Source organism: Canis lupus, chromosome 18 (genome assembly GCF_048164855.1).
Source record: "Canis lupus baileyi chromosome 18, mCanLup2.hap1, whole genome shotgun sequence".
NCBI classification, from domain to species: Eukaryota; Metazoa; Chordata; class Mammalia; order Carnivora; family Canidae; genus Canis; species Canis lupus.
The window spans coordinates 36,493,309-36,506,286 of NC_132855.1; positions in this window are offsets into that span (position 1 = coordinate 36,493,309).

Below are 12,978 nucleotides of genomic sequence, written 5' to 3' on the forward strand. Positions count from 1 at the left end.
GGCTTTGAATTATATAATTGGTTTAATGTAAATTCATCTTTTTTGGAAATAAAATTCCTCTGTACAATATACAATTTGTTAAAATAATAAATAGGATAGGAGTGACACTGCAAGCTTTTCCAGAGATGATATCTCCCAAAGGAAGTTGTGAGCTTTCAGGCATTTTTTGAAAGCACATAATTACCTCCTCTGTGCCTCCATCATTTGTTGGGCTCCTTTCACTTTAAAGGCGACTTAAGTATTGAGTAAATTATAGAGGAAATGCTAGTACAATTCTACTTGTCTAGAATGAACATTGTCTTGTTCATTCTCTTAATAGCAGTAGGGTACAAATAGTGTAACTTCCTCCATTCACCTTTCTCTGAACAGAGATGAGTAGCCAGCCTGACTTTTATCAATAGGACCAACTAGATTACAAACAGTCTGTTTTTAACTTTATCAAAATAATGCTCAAGATATATTTTTTCCTGATTTTGCCTTTTTTAATATGGCAGAAAAGAGAAATAAAACCTCATTTTTTCCCCTCTCATTCCTTCTTCATGCTTCAGTGGTTTCACAGTTCATTTCTGGTGGAGGGAGAATAAATTGCCCACTCCTTGGATGGAAGATCTTGTCTGAATGGCAATATATCCTCTTGCAGGGGAATGTAATGCCAGTAAAAAGTCCTATAAATGAGTTCAAGGTAATAGAAAACAGTCCACAGATGACATGTTACAGAAGGTGCCTTCTGGTTCTACTTCCTCCCTAAATAGTTCTGGAAGTCAGGAGTGGTCTGAGAAAAAGTTGTATAATAAATAAATATAAGAAACTTAATCCTTCATTTTATGTCTTTTCATTACTTAAACCCATATAAAGGGGCTCTGGAAAAATTCTTCTATTCTTTCTTTTTTTTTTTAAGATTTTATTTATTTATTCATAAGAGACACAGAGAGAAAGAGAGGCAGAGACACAGGCAGAGAGAGAAGCAGGCTTCATGCTGGGAGCCTGACGTGGGACTCGATCCCGGGTCTCCAGGATCACGCCTTGGGCTGAAGGCAGATGCCCAACCCTGAGCCACCCAGGCGTCCCTCTTCTATTCTTTCCAAAGATTCTTCTATTCTGTAGCTGTGTGACCTTGGACAAGTTATTGGCACTCTGAGCCAATAGGAATAGGAATAGGAATAGGAATAGGAATAGGAATAGGAATAGGAATGAAATAGGAATAGGAATCCTCATCTATAAAACACAGCTAATAATACATTCTGCATAGCTTCTTTAGTTATCTTCTCTCAGTGATATCTTGTCTTAAATATCTTCTGCTCTATTTATGGGGCTAGGAGTCTATGCACATTCCTATAAGGCCCATGGTTTTCCAGACTCCTCAATGAGGGAACCAACCAGGTTCCATTAAGGTTTACCAGTATTGGCAAGAGATAAGAGGACAGAAATAAAAGAAGTTTCCAGCTTCTGACTTCTGCTATGACGGCAGCAAGATTGGGGTGATCCTAGAACCTAAGCACCCAGACAAAGACAGTAACTTTTCTGAGGTTATAGCCTTTTTTCAAGAAGAGATGCCTTTTAGAGAATCCAGGGCCAAGTGAAACAGGAGCTCCAACAGCAAATTAGCAGGTAAATACTTGTGAGATTCTTTGTATTAGTATCTACTGCTATGTAATGAAGTACTTCAAAACTGTTTTCACAGATAAAAACAAGCAAAAGCATTACTATCTCATCATTTCTGATGATCAGGAATCTGCAAGTAGCTTAGCTATTTAATAGTTCTGCCTCAGTGTTTCTTACAAAAATGTAGTCAAACTTAACTAAAATGAACACAGATTCGGCAGCTCGTTCTTTATGACACAGTCAGCATGTCTGTCAGCACACTGATTTGTCGAGTTCCTAATGGGATGGGCACTTGGAGGCACTTCAGGCTTTATCACCCCCAGAAGGCTTTACTTTGATTGGAGAATCTATTTTCATGGTGACTTCCTCCCCTATATTACAATGGTCAGGGGTCTCAATTCCTTTCAGGCTGTTGAGAGAACACTTCTGTTCCTTATTTTATGAGCCTTTCCATAAGCCTGCTTGAGCATCACCACAACATGGCAGCTGACTCCCCCCTAGAGTGAGTGATAGGAGAGAGAGAGAGAGAGAGAGAGAGAGAGAGAGGCAGAAGCCGTGATATCTTTTCTACTCTAGTCCAGAAAATGATACATCATCGTTTTGCAATAACTTGGTCACACAGACCAGAAAAGATCACTCAAGGACATAAATACGTGGAGGCAGGAATATTGCCTTAGATGCTGCTTTTTAATATTCTCCTTTTTGTTCCTAAAGCCCTTCTAACACCTTTTAACTTTCTCTTCCTCTTCTTTTTTTCTCTCCCTCTTGTTCCTCTCCCACTCCTTCTCACCCTCTTTGTTCCAGTCTCACACCTGGAGTGATTTCTGTTTTCCTAACTTGATCCTGTCTACCAATCCTTCTTAGCACTTACCCAAGAAACAAACCATCATGTGAGAATGAACAATAATAAGGTATCAAAAACCTGGCCTCCTGGATGACACTTAGTAGGCACTATATTACTCCCACTTTAATACAGTGAAAAGCATTCATTTTGGCCTCTTCTGATTCCCGTAGAGAGTTAGACTCTTTATCTTTTATGGCATTCAAACAATTTAGCAGTACCGCCATTATAAGTCTTAAGGTATAGTGCTAAAATTAATCCACTTACACATCTGCATCCCCTTTTAAATTTGAGCTCCTTCATCGCAGGGATTTTATTTTATGTTTCTTTGTGTCTACACCACCTAGCACAGTGTGTGGCTCATAATATGCACTCAGCAAATGAGGGGTGAGGAATGTGTGGGCTGAGGGTGGAGAGAGGAGGGGAGGGGTGGTACTTCTAATCCCCTCCTAAATGAAAAAGGAATAGGTGAAATTCACTGAAAATGTGTAGATCACTTAATGAACCACTTCTGAAAGTAATATTTAGACACTTTTTAATCTTTGTGCCATAAAGGGTGTGTGTGTGGAAATATTTTGTTCTGCTTTCTATTCTAAAATTTAAATGTGCCTTTCAAAATTACTTTGGTATGCAATTATGCTTATAGAAAGATAATTTTTATTTCAGATAGTCAAGTAATAAAATGTTGGAGTAGGAGGAAGGCAAAAACAGGACCTAATTTTTTAAAATCTTATCATAAAGCAACCTAGAGATTAGAGATCCCTTTGAAAGCATTCATAAGTTCTGAAAAACCTGGAGCAAGATGGGGAATAGCAATGGTGTGATTAAAGACTGACTGATTATCTTTTTTGTTTAAGTGCCTTTCTTCACGGACAACTCAACTCATTCTTTTGTCAAGGACTGAAGAGGCTGTATCAAGACCCTCCTATGATGTCAGTGTGTGTGTGTGTACATGTATGTGTGTCTGTGAATGTGTGTGCATGTGTATGTGTTTGTGTATGTACACGTGTGTGTGTGTGTGTGTGTGTGTGTGAACCCACACATCTTGGAGGGAGAGAATTTGACAAGCACTGTGGAAAAAGTAAAAGAGACATTTTCACTATCTGACAAACTTCAGGAAGATACTTCTCTTTCACTTCCACTGTCCAACTCACTGTAACTACACCTAACTTTGAAGAATTAAACTGGTACCCAGAACTTTAGTTACAAAGCAGTTTGATAAATCTAGTCCTATTTTTAAGCTTTCTAATCTCAGCATCACAGCAAGGCATAGAAGAAAGTGGGATTTGGATTTCAAGTACCAGCAGACCATATCCAGAATGCTTTAAATTCAAAGTTAAACTTTGTAACTATAAAGTTTTACATTCTAAATTCAGATGTTTTGTTTCTATCTGGTTATAGAGCTATAATTAATTAACAAGCTTAATTCACATCTTAACATAGTACAGCGTCTTTTCTAAGGGTAATTATTCAGGAAAAATGATATTTATTTCTCTATGCTAACTTTTTAAAATTTACATATAATTTTATATATAAGGTTAAGTTGTCCACACTTGAGTAAAAATTATGACAAAGAATATTTTCTCCAAGTTTTTATTCAATTGCCTCAGAGAACCTTAGCTCAAACACATTGCTGCTTACCCAAAGACCATATCAGCCCCCTTCGCAGCTGGGTAAGGTCACATCTGGTCAGTGAAATAGAGGAAATATATGATTTTTTCAAGGTGTGGCCTTAGAAAGAAGAGAGTATGTCCTTTCCTGCCCTCTCTCTCTAGCTGCCTGGAACTTGGATGTGACCATCAAAGCTGTCTTAGCAACCATATTGGATTGTAAATATCAAGATTATGAAGAATAATGAACAGTGAGTCAAAAGAGTCTGAGTCTTAGGAGCCTGGATGGCTCAGTTGGTTAAGCCATGACCTTCTGCTCAGTTCATAATCCCAGGGCCCTGGGATAGGGCCCCATATCACTGGGATCCCTGCTCAGCAGGGAGCCTGCTTCTCCCTCTCCCTTTGCTACTTCCCCTGCTTGTGTTCTCTCGCTCTCTATCAAATAAATAAGTAAATAAAATATTTAAAAATAAAGCCAGAGTCTCTGATGAAAGGAGTAAGGGTGACTATCTGCTTTTCATTCTGATATTCTCAAAGAAAGAGACAGACCATAATCTTTGAAACTTAAATCTTGATTTTGTTCTCAGTCTTTGGCCAAACATAAAATTTCTCACATCAAGTAATTCTTGGATGCTAGCCCAAGTTGGATGTTTGTTGAAGGCTAATCTGACCATAGGACATTATCTACATGAACTGCCACAAACCTACACGTTAACATCACCTCATTCATTCATTCATTCATTCACTTGTTCTTTCATTCAACAACTGTCAAGTGCATCAATATGTCAGGCATTGCACTGGGATGTAGTCATCCATATATATTTCAAGCATGAACATGGAAATATATGACCTCACAAGGTTACAACACTTTTTTGAACTATTAAGTCAAATATATAACCCAAGGCTACATTATTGGGACCGTAGACAGCCATTTCTGTTTTATAATGTAAAGGGCATAAAAGGGCTTAGGACTTTAATTTTTTGAAATAAGAATAGGGGAATTATAAAGAGAAAAAATGATTCTTAAGGTTTATTTCTTTATTACTTAATTAGTATACTATTATCAGTTATTATACTAATGATTATTGCTAATAGATACTAGTTTTACATAATTAGCTTGCTAAGATTCAAAGTAATGTCAGAAATATCTTCCCACCCAATTGCCTACAACCTCAAAATCCCCTTCCACAAATTCTGTTTCCTGGGACATATATATTCATTGCTACATGATCTCAAAAATTATTAAGAGTGGAATACTAAACAAATGTGTTAAATTTGTGTGACAGCTCCAGGAGACACTGGGAAATTGGGGAAGCAAAAGGCCAATCTGGTGGTAAAGGTGGTAACAAACGCAGAAAGGGTTGACTGACTCCAAGTAATGCAATAGAGACAAAGAGCAGCCAAAAATTTTTGTAAACTTTGCAATTGTGTCAATGGCTGATTCCTGCATTTTTACATATAGTTAATTAATTTCTGCAAAGTGAAATTTGAGGATGGGGGCTTTTATCCCAGGGTAAACCCATGTGCTTAAGGGTAGGGAGCATTAGATCTTTTTTTTTTTTTAATTAAAAACTGTTGTGTCTAAATGCTTATGTGCCTGTAGGGAGTCTGTGACTTCCCAAATTATAAAGATATTTGTGTACTTAACATAGGAATGATACAGCCTCCTCTCTTTCAGTTGCAATGGCCTCATGTCAAGAACTTCAAAACTACACTTAAATTATTTTTGAGGTAAATAATGTTAAAAGCTGAGGGAGATTCTAGAATATAAATTATCCCCAAGGAGAGTTACAGGAGGCATTATTCTATCATAGAGTTGACAGGATGCCTCTGTTAACTGGGAATGACATGCAGAAGGAGAGGTTTATAGCATTCAGTGAGCCACAGCCTGTAAGGTCATTGATGCAGGGACAACTTAAGCCTGATGAGACAGAGCCTTTCTCTAAGTTCAAAGCTAGATCCTCCCAGGATTGCTTTTCATACTGACTGACACCTGAAACACAGGGATCAACGTTGGAACTTTGCAGAGATGAGAAAGAAAGGCAGAGGGGAAGCAAAATGACAAACTGAATTAGTGGGATGTGCCATATACTCAGCTTCTTGGAGATACAAAACCCTTGTAATACAGGATTATAAATCTTTAGCCCTGAAGAGAGGAGATCTATACAATTGTTATGGGGGGAGGGATAAATGATTCAATGTAAACAAACATCAGAACACTTCTTATACAAGGACTCTTCTCAGCATGTTGTGGTTAGTCTTGCTCTCAATATAGGAAGCTTTTGTAAAACATGTGTCTTACTGTGTTTATTTTACCTATTACTTTTGCAGCTAATGTAATAATTGGCATTCTTTGGTGTCATGTAACATATCATTATGCCACTTTATGAATCACAACAAGTCACATAGTCATGTCTGAAATCAACACAGGTAAACAGCAAACCTACCACATACCTGAAAGGAGACATAGAACAAAATATCTGTGAAGAAAGATACAAGATAGCTACTGCAAATTGTATCTGAATTTCAATTTAGAATGAAAAGCTAACACCAAAAAATCAAAACAGAAAAACTAAATAAATTATGAATTTTTAAATAATTTTTCCAAGTTATACATTTTTTAAAGAATTATATAGAACAAAAATGTATACATTTCCAAATTATTTTAAAGCAAAATAATCTCTTATACTAATTTTTATTTTAAATGTCATATCAGTTATTTAAGATATATTATACAGAATAGAAGTCATATCAATATTTATATATGTACACAAATGTCATACACATAGTGTGTGCATACATGTGTATGCATTTATAATATATATACATATATGGTTTTGTATCAAGCTTACAATACTTTACAATCTTATTTCATGTTGATAAGTGTTCAAAATGATGTTTAATAACATAGTCCATATTATGGATGCATTACAATATTTAATCAGGTTCTTAATTTTGTATGCATTTTGCAACATTCAGAAAGAACACACACAAACACACAGACACACACATATATTAAATTTTTTTGTGAATTAAAAAATTAAACATATGTATTTTAATTTACTTTAAGTAGGCTCTGCTTAAAGTACGAACTCATACATGGGGCTTGAACTCATGACCCTGAGATCAAGAGTCACATGCTCTATCAACTGAGCCAGCCAGATACTCCAGAAGGAATACTTTGAATCACTACGAATTCACTAGAACGTGAGCATAAAGAAAATTGGGGTCATTTATTGTTTGCTAATGTAACCCCAAGTGCCTAGAACAGTGCTGGCATTGTAAAGCCACTACTAGATACTTAATTAATATGTATTAGATAAATGAATAATGAATGAATGAATGCTTTGGTTCATATCACTGAACACAAAGTCTTTGTTGAATTCTCTAAAAATTTTCTATGGTACATTGTTAATGTTAAATTGTTATAATCAAACAGCAACAACACTATACAGCCTTTTTAAAAAAAATATTAACCATTTATAAAAAATGTAATCAGTGTGAAAATGCCAATTTCATGACATTTACTCTAATAATAGGTATATTTAAAATGTTTTCCAAAATATTTTCAGTTATATAATTTTGAAGTGTTGTTTTAATTTAAAAAAATTATTTCAAAACAACTGAAATTGAGCCTTCTTTCACATCATTTGTTAATGTTTGTATTTCCCTGATATAAATGTTTGCTTGAGGGATGCCTGGGTTGCTCAGTGGTTGAGCATCTGCTTTTGGCTCAGGGTGTGACTCTGGGGTCTGGGGATCAAGTCCTGCATCAGGCTCCCCAGAGGGAGGCTGCTTCTCCCTCTGCCTATGTTTCTGCCTCTCTCTCTCTGTCTCTCATGAATAAATAAATAAATTCTTTTTTTAAAGAAAAATTTAAAAAATGTTTGCTTGCTTTCTGCCAATATCTTTGCATTATCTTTTGTTTCATGTTATTTATATTATTTACTAAAACCCTGATAAGTCTTCTCAAACTAAGAAGAAAAAAATCATTATGTAATTCTTAAAACAAAAGAAATGTGTCTTCTTTTTATTATAAGTCTTGCTTTGTGTGAGCCTAAGGATATCTCTTAATTATACAATGAAGTAAAAAAAAAAAAAACCTGTATTGCACAAAAAGTGACCATTTTGAGATAGATGTATTTTACTTTCTTCTCTACCTTTTAATATACTTGACTAAAATACTGTCAGTAGCAACACCTTGCATAAAATTTCAGGAAAATATTAATGTCAGAGAGAGTATACTATACACACTGTATTCTAAGGATTTCAGTCTATAGAAATTTTTTTCAAGATAATTCTGTCCATACTATAATTATTTTCATGAGTGTTAATGTTATTTATTTGAAAATACATAACCTCTGCCATTTTCATGGGAATATATATTTATGAAAGAATATAATAATTCATTAGCTTGAAATGAGTGACAGTCTTTATTATATAACGAATCCAAGTTCTATCATTCCAGAAGTTAACAAATCCTGAATACATTTTAAAGAAAACTTTAAATACTGACTAAAGCATAGTTTAGCTACAGCTCAGTTGTTCCTTTCCTCTATTTAATTTACCTCAATTATGTCACTTGCATTGAGATAAACAGTGTAATTCATTAAAAATGTCAAATTTCACATTTCACTTCCTTGATTGATTTCAGCTATTTCAGAAATTATGGCATTGTACTAGATGCCACATTTTAGCAAATACCACAGCTTGCAGGACTTCCCTTTTTTAGTCCTTATTGTATTTTTTAATGAAAGCGTGGACAGTTTAAGATGTGTTACTTTCATTTATGTAAATATTTATAATTTTTAAGTGGCTAACAAATTGAGTTATCTATAATGATTTTTATTTCCTTCATCTCTGCTCACTGTCTAGTATTCCTTTACTATTGAGAACATACTCACATTAGCCAAAGTCAGTTTTTTTTTTCCCTATTCAGAATTTGAGGGATTGACTAACAGAGTTTGTCATGAGACACACACACACACACACACACACACACACACACAGAGGCAGAGACATAGAGAGAGAAGCAGGCTCCCTGCTGGGGGACCCAATCCTGGAACCTGGGACGAAGACCCGAGCAGAAGGCAGATGCTCAAACACTGAGCCACCAGGCCTCCCTAGAATTACCCTAGAATTATCCTTTCATTGTTCAGGACTCCATGTCTACAAAAGAAACAAAACACAGGGAGTAGCTCCCTTATGGAAATTCAAATATTTTTCATTACATGTCAATAGCCAGCCTCAGCCAAAATTTGTGCAAATCAGAGTTTTAACATTAGTGCAGGATCTCTGTTCAGATACCTAAAAACTATCAATACTTAAATACAAAATTGCAAACATAACTCTATAAATTTGTAAATTATCTCAAAGTCAAAATAGCAACATCTCTTTGAACTGATTGTTGTAACTGGTATAAAATAATCATTTTGATAACTTAAAAGGACCACACCATTCACAGATGAAGTTTGACTATAATAATGATGATGATGATAATGACAATGTGCTATATTATCTCTAAGTAGATCTGAGTAAGTTTGTAATAAGGAAGACTTCAATTTTTTCTTCATTTTATTTGTATGTGCCCAATAATTATTAAAATTTTTAGAAATTGTTAGTTTTAGTAGTCTGCTGAGAGGCTGCGATCTTTGTAGAAAAGTCTTTTAAATACTATTATTTAGCCTAGCCAGTCCTGAGCTTTTACTGACAATGAACGATTACTTTTTACTTTGAATTCATCATTTAAATAATGAAATGGCTACAGTTAGTGTTCTTCTACGAAATGTCTGCTAGGGAACTTTCTCTGATTAGTATAAGATTAGATTAAAAGAGAAAAACTTTTCTCACTGCCTCACAAATAAAAATGTCCTGCTATTAATGTTGTCTTTTCCAAAATACCAGCCTTAGCATATACTGTAAGTTCACTTGCAATTGTCTTTTGGTCCCTTTCCCCTTTGCCTTCCTTCCTGGAAAGATAGAAAATTAAATACTTGAATTCCCTGTATCCCTACTCTTCAGGGGTGTAAGAGTCCATGCAACAAAATCTGGCCAAAGAGATGGAGGCTCAAGTCCCTATCTCCTCACAGATATCAGGCCTCCTACTTCCTGATCATCTTAACTATACACATGTATATAGATCTATCTAAATATATGTAAAGAAAGATGAAAGAAAAAGATACTATCTCCAGACTGTCACATTTAAAAGCCAAATCTATAGAAAAGTTGTTGGTCTCTCTCCTTCTATTTTGTTTAAGGTTGGTTATTGCATAGGAGCCAACAAAGGGTAAAACTTTTAAGTGAGCACATGACAAGCAGGACATTAAATTCTGGCCTTAGGTTCAATGTTGTAGTCCCCAAAAGACTAGAGAAACAGGACAAAATCTAGCTATGGTCCTCAAGGAACTGGAATATTCGGTAGGCCATTGAGGCAAGACATGCAAACCTAATATGAAAAGATGGGCACCCCAATGTAGGATGGGGCTATTTTGTTCTCCTAATCAAGGTACCTACTAGAAGTGGGTATAAAACTGCCATAAATCTCAACTAGATTGTGCTATAAAATGTTTTATGTATTTCCAAGTATTTTTTATTTCCTTTTTTTTATTTTTTTCTCTTTTGGATAGTCTATTGCTTTGTTTATCTATTTTGGAAAAAATGACAAACTGTTTAATTAAAGTATTATATGGGTTAGCAATGCTATGGTGCCCAATCTACACCTTTTCAACCCACCCTGGAAGTTACTTGCTGTTGTGGTGAGCAATGCTGTATAAGCTGATGGCTTCCTAGTGCAAGCATCCAGTTCCTTATGCCTGAAACCCTTCTCTTGTCACAGGATAGACAGAGAATATCTTATAGGTGGGAACCAAATTGTTTCATCAGGGATAGGAAATTTCTGGATGCAGTTGTTCAGGCAGGACACAGGTGAGACAAAAGAGCTTACAGTATAATTACTTTTCTAGAAGGTGAGGTAAGAAAATGGGAAACAAATGCACTTTTTTCTTTACCATTTCTGAGTTCAGAGGGTCAGATTAATTAATGCAAAGTATCATCTGCTAGAGCAGTTGTTGGGGGTGGGCAGGATAGAGGATGCAGAAGAGGATTAAGATTTGTTGTAAAGAGCAAAAGGCAATTAATAATTAGCTTCTGACCCTCAAAGTAGAACTAAGCTCAACAATATAGCCTTGCAAACCAGGCTATTATACAGTGAGAGGTTTTTAAATATATTTCTCTTACTTTAAAGGTATCAAACACTAGGCCTGGAAGACTTACAATCGAATTTTCTCTTTGAAAAATAGAAACAAAACAAAAACAAAAAACAAAAAATTTGTGTACCACAGAAGCCCTATCATTAGCTTCAAACAGGAAGATAGGGATAATGATAAGATGGAAGTAGAAGAAAAATAAACATTTTCTGGCTCAGTAGTTTGTTGAGAGAAAAAGAGAGGATAAAAAAAGATAATAAAGATGTAAAATATGAAGCCATTTTTCCACTCTCAAAGTTTCTTAACCCAGAAAGAGGAGGATAAGTTGATGAGTGAGAGTAGCATAGAAGTGGAGGAATGGGATTGGTTTTTTTTGGGGGGGGGGATTTCAAGCTATTTCTAACTTATTTCAAATTATGGCTTTTCTTTCTGATATGACTTTTTAAATATGATCTCTTTCTGCAAAAAGCATCCTTCACAAATATGCAACAGGACTCAACACTAGTGCCATGGTTGTTTCTTTCAGAATTGGACTTCCTTCTTACAAGTGGTTCAGACTAGGCAAGTCTGTGGAAAGTGGATCTACAGAAAGTAGAATAGCAGTTATCTAAGGCTAAGGAGAGTGGGGAAGTGACTGCCAGTGGGGGTACAAGGGCTATTTTCATGTGATGAAAATGACCTAAAACTAGATTGTGGTGTGGGTATACAACTCTGAAATACAAAAAAAAAAAAAAAAAAATACATTGAATTATACACTTTAAGTGGGTCAATTTTATAGTACATAAATTATATCTTAATGAAGCTATTAACAATGCAAAGTATACAACAATTTTCAGTTATGAGTATTTTTGCCCTCCAGAGAACATTGATCAATGTATAGACACATTTTTGGTTGTCACAACCAATAATTATCTAGACCCAAATGTCAATTGTAGAAGTTGGGAAACCCTGGTCTAAAGAAGGGGCCTTAATGAAATCTTATTTTGCCTCTTCTGATACCTTATATTTGCTTCTGCATTTTCCACAAGCTTCTGGCTCTGTGGTCTCCATGATAAGAAGGTGCTCTACTTTTTAAAAATATATGTAATATTATATTAATATTTATAATTATAATATATATTTATAATATATATAATCAAATTTAAACCATCTGTTTTCATGTATCAACATCCTTTACTTCTGTAGCTTGCTTCTTTTTTTTAAATTTTAATAGGCTTTATCATATGATCCAGTAATTCCACTATTGTATATTTACCGAAAGAAAAATTAAAATGCTAATTTGTAAAAATATATATACCCCTATGTTTATTGCAACATTATTTACAATGGCCAAGATATGGAAGCAACCCAAGTGTCCATCAGTAGATGAATAGATAAAGAGATTAAGAAATATATACAATGGAATATTACATGGCCATAAAAAAGAATGAAATTTTGCCATTTCCAGTATAATAACATGAATGGATCTAGGGGTTATAATGTTAACAGAGATAAGTCAATCAGAGAAAGATAGCTACTGTAGGAATTCACTCATATGTGTAATTTAAGAAAATAAATGAACAAAGAAGAAAGAGACAAACAAAAAACAGACTCAAATATAGAAAACAAATTGGTGGTTTCCAGAGGGGGATGTGGGTTGGAGGGAATGAGTGAAATAAATGAAGGGGATTGGGGTATCCCTGGGTGGCTGAGTGGTGCCTTTGGCCTGGGGTGCGATCCT